Source organism: Monodon monoceros, unplaced genomic scaffold (assembly GCF_005190385.1).
Source record: "Monodon monoceros isolate NGI ecotype Baffin Bay Population unplaced genomic scaffold, NGI_Narwhal_1 Super_Scaffold_3, whole genome shotgun sequence".
Taxonomy (NCBI): Eukaryota; Metazoa; Chordata; class Mammalia; order Artiodactyla; family Monodontidae; genus Monodon; species Monodon monoceros.
Window position 1 is genome coordinate 61,714,154 of NW_021703780.1, and position 5,088 is coordinate 61,719,241.

General features: G+C 40.8%; 1 protein-coding gene across 1 annotated transcript in view; it reads left to right on the forward strand.

The window, feature by feature from the left end:
• The first annotated feature begins 581 nt into the window (after positions 1-581).
• The window catches only part of CCR3 (C-C motif chemokine receptor 3), a 13,143-nt gene continuing 8,636 nt past the window's right edge, over positions 582-5,088 (forward strand). The window contains exon 1 of the mRNA XM_029241565.1: positions 582-653. The gene's annotated coding sequence lies outside the window, so the exon portion shown is untranslated. The remainder of the gene's footprint in view (positions 654-5,088) is intronic.

Consider the following 5,088-nt stretch of genomic DNA (forward strand, 5'->3'; position numbering starts at 1 on the left):
CTTTTTACATATTTATCTTAGTTGGTTCCATGGCAACACTATGATGTGGTTGTTATTATTCCCAGTTGACAGATGAGAAAGCTGAGGTCCAGCAGGATTAAATGATTAACCCAAGGTCATGCAGCTGTGGGCGCCCCAACTGAAACTCAAGCTCAAGTCTTCTTGGGTATGTAAACCCATACTACAACTCACCTCATCAAAGTCTCCCATTGAGCTCTGCAGAATAATTAGGTTATCCCCTAGCCATCAGTCTTTCTTTACAAGGAAATCCCGATTTCATTTTTTATCCTGTCTCCTCAAAGGTCAAAGCCGTGCTTATTCAAGAATTATCCCCCCTTCCAAAACAATGAGCAATTCCAAGGGAAGGCAGAACCCCTAAAATAGCTGCTAAACATCAATGGCGTTCATCTCAAGGATTACTCAACTGAGTGCTTAGTGTGTGATCTCAATCATAGAAAAGGAGAACTGCTCTTAAGCTCGGTTATCTTTTTAAAAATTTGCAAAACCGTAGAAGCTAAGCCCGTTTGAAACAGGAAGCTGTGTTCCTTCCTACCTTACTAATGTCGCTGGTGGTATCAGATGGTATCTCCGTTTCATGAGTAGCAAGACCTAAGCTATCACTGGACGCATAAAGGACTTTGCTAAATTGGCAGGTACCACTGTCTTCTTTTTGTTCTCATCTGGGCGAGAACTTATTATATGCAACAGAAGTTGTTTATTCAGGAGAGGTTTCCAGGTAGATCATCAGGTTCCTAGGAGAAAGGAGATGGAGCAAGGGGTGTAGCCAGGCGGAAGCAATTCCTCCCAGGAGTACTCTTGGATGGAGGAGGTAGAGAGGGAGGCCTACTGCAATGCAGTAGGTAGTTTGGGACCAAAGTGGGAGAGCAGATTGTGAAATATGTCCATATTCATCTTGCTTTCTCCCATTCTGCTTTTCTCTCACCCGTATCATGATGTGTTTGCCTCTTCCACTCATCCAAACTTGGCCTTTTATCCTCTTCGGTCAACATGCCCAAGGCTGTGTCCATGCTGCCTTCCCTGGGCTTTCATAAATTCTCAACTATTGAGAGGATGACCACTCCAAAAGGGTTATACTTAGTAGCTTTGTGTTATTGATATTGATTTGTAAGAAACATTCACTGAAAGTATAATTGACATATATGTGTACATACTTTTATATATTACATCTATATATATACATATATATTTCAATTTTTCATTGAAAATCCACTCTAAGTCTGGCTATTAGATGGATCAGTTGTTTGGCTGACTTGGTGTCTTTTTATCTGGATCTACAAAGTTGACTGTTTGCTTTTCCTGGATCTATATTAGAGGGTAGGAAGAGAAAGCCTTCCTAATCTTCTGGGAAACCTTCAATTGGTTGGGGATGAAAGTTAACTGTTGTGTGACAAGTGTTTCGAGGGGAGGCGGTGGGATTACGGGGTCTCTGGTACATGGAAGTGATAGGACTTGGAGTGTATCTGAAGTTCTTTTCAGAAAATGGTGATGATTACCATGAACTATGCAGGTGGAGTTATTTCTCCTAGAGGAATAACTGCATGACTTCATAAGAAAAAAGCAGATATACCCAGCAGAATAAAATGGGTAAAGGGCACAAACAGATAATTCGCAGAAAAGGAAATACAATTACAGCTAAAAAAAAAAAAAACCCTCGGGGCTTCCCTGGTGGTGCAGTGGTTGAGAGTCCGCCTGCTGATGCAGGGGACGTGGGTTCGTGCCCCAGTCCGGGAAGATCCCACATGCTGCAGAGCGGCTGGGCCCGTGAGCCATGGCCACTGAGGCTGTGCATCTGGAGCCTGTGCTCCGCAGCGGGAGAGGCCACAACAATGAGAGGTCTGCCTACCACAAAAAAAAAAAAAAAGAAAGAAAGAAAGAAAACAACCCTCAGTAATTAACTAAGTGTTAGTTACATAATTAATGACATCCTTGTTGCCTGTAAAATTGGCTGAGGAATTTTTTTCTCTTAGATTTCCGTACTGATGGATGCTTGCTGAGACTGGCACCATCACCTACTAGTATATATATTGTTACACACCTTCTGGAAGCAATTTGGCAAAATGCATCAAGAGTCTTAGCAATATGACTAGCGGTAGAAACTGTGCTTTGGGAAATCTACTTTAAGGAAATAATAAAAATACAAAGATGTTTACTGCAGCATTATTTGTAAAGGTGCAAATTGGAAACAACTTAATCACACAACAGTAAGACAAAGATTAAATAACCATAAATATACAATATGTTGCAGTTGTTACAAATTATATTTTCAAATAATTTTTAACCACATGGAACTAGGTGCAGGGTATAAAATTTTAAGTATCAGAATACAAAAGGGCATACAAGTGTGATATCAACTGTAACAAACATGGGGCCTAGAAAAGAGGCAGTGGTTCTCTCTCCAAGGCACAGTGGAGGTGGAAATACCAGGGGCCAGGAAGCTGACCCTCCAGTATGCTGAACATCCCAACCATGTTATTTTGACTGCATAGGCGTAATTTCCCCACAAAACACTTCTTCATGATCATCTCTTTCAACTAAGTAACATATCAGCCTGTATACAAACACTAAAAATCAGCCACATTGGAAACACCCGCTACTGGAATATAAAGTGTAAATCTAATCTTTGAACAAGGAAGTTGGTAAAAATATCCAAAGTCACTTGGCAGGTGGATGAAACCAAGTTACTTAACTGACTACACTCCAAGAATAGCGTGTAAACTTTGCTCTAGTAACTAATAATATGAGTGGCAGCCGTGCAAGTCCATGTGCTGCTCTAAAACATAAAGGCTGGGAGATGTCTGCTGCTGGGAAGAAGACTGCATTTATTCATGATTTCAACCTTGAGGGGTTCTTGTGTATTTCTAAGGAGGGAGTTTACTGGCTCACAAGACAGCCCATTCTGTTCCTGCACAACTTGGTTCTCAGCCAGTTCTTCCCCATATGTGACTGAATGTAGTTTCTTCCAATACCATCTAATTCCTGTTCTCTGGAGAGTCTACTTCCTCCTCTACAGGAAAAGCTATTCCATTACAGGCTTTCCCTTCTCAAAGGAATCCAAAACATCACCTAATCCAATTTTTTAATTAAAAAAAGATTAGAAAACTTTGGTCCAGATCAAAGATGTATAAATATTGGGATAAAAAGGAAAAGAAACTAAAATAAATCTGAAGACTTTTTTCATACAGAACATTCAAGTTCTGCCAACTACAGCTGATGTTTCTGGACCTTTATCATCCTAGCCTGTCCTATGCTCCAGGTTGATCCTATGCTCCCTCTTAAAATGTGGTACCTGGGACAGAACCTAATATTTCAAATGTACAGTCTGAAAAGTGAAAAGCAAGGTAAAATTATTCTGCTCCGTCCTTGTATTCATTTAAGAAGCATTTATTAAGCAGCTATTACTTGTCAGGCATTATACGGGGCACTAGTCCTGCACTCTCCAATATGGTGGCTACTTGCCACATGTGGCTATTCCAACTGAACTTAATTAAATAACATGAAAAGCTCAGTTCTTCAGCAGCAGTAGCCACATTCCAAGTGCTCAATAGCCATGTGGCTTGTAGGTGCTTTACTGAACAGCACAGATACAGAACATTCCATCACTGCAGAAAAGTTCTATTGGATAGTGCTGTACCAGATCATTATTTTTTCTGACTATCCCAAGTTTGCTGTGGAAAGAAGTACAAGGGGAGGGGGACTGGTTTAAAACTGTGTAAGTGGGAAGCAATTTGAGGAGCTAGATGGATAGGTAATTGGATGAATAAATGAAGGGCTAGCTGGGTAGAGAGGAACATGGAGAATCAGATGGGTAGATTTCCTTTGTTCTGGATGATCTATTAACATAGACAAAGACTGAATTAGCTCTTGGGGTTGGCTTCTAAAGAGCCTGCAACTGAGGATACTCTTAGTTCAACCCCTAAATCTCCTCTTTTCTTCTCACTTAAGCTTAAGGAGGTTGGAGGGATGTAACTCAGAGACAGTAAACAGATTCAAAAAATTTGGGAGGGTGCAGTGTATCATTTATCCATCTATCTACCTACCTATCTATTCCTGTCATCTTTGTGAAAGATAATCTAACCTCGATGATTCTTCATTGGAATGTCAGTCGGTAAATGGATTAATATAATCTTGGGTTCCCATTAGGTTATTTAATTTGCTTGAGATCCAAAACCATTTGTGGAAATTCAAAATCCTCATTTACTGTAACTAAAGATTTTAATGAAGGCTGAAATGTCTTGTTAAAACATTACTGGATACCAATCACTGTATTTTCTATAACCTCACTCCCTCACCTTCCTCAAGACTTTTCTCAAATGTCATCTCACGAGCTCCTTGTTGACCCCCTCCAATTTAAACTGCACCTCTCCAACCCCATCCTACTGCCTTTCCTCATCTCCTACTTTATCTTTCTCTGTAGCACTCATGACCATCTGAGACACTGTAGATTTTAGTTATATATTATTCCCCAACTAGAATATAAGCTTCATGAGGTCAGAGAGTTTTGTCTATTCTGTTCACTGATATGCCTGTGTCCCTGGAATAGTGCCTGGCATACCATAGGTGCTACTAAGTATTTGCTGAACGAATGACTGGAGAACCCCATGAGGCAGTAACTCTTCTTATCACCAGGTTACACATAAAGATTCTGAAGCACAGAGAAGTTAACCTACTTGCTCTAGGTCACACAGTCATTTCTTCAGACTCAGGAATTGAATAATTATCCTAGACTGAGGAGGACCAAGGATATTAAGCAAGAAAATCTTACAACTATGATTCCTTGGCACCAAATACCCATGAAACCAAAAGTATCTAGGGCCTTAGGCATGGAACCTGATCTTAACAGCAGGTGGTCCTGCAGGAGTGATCCCCACCGGGAGTCACCTGTAGGCAGGGCTCTTCCAGATGGACAGGCAGTTTCAGGATGGTAAGCACTGACTTCACACCTGCTCTCTTCTCTATATTCTTTAGATGATTTATCAAGTTCACCTGAGAGGTGGATCCCCCTCAAAGAGACTAAGCACTTACACACACACACACACACACACACACACACACACACACACACACACA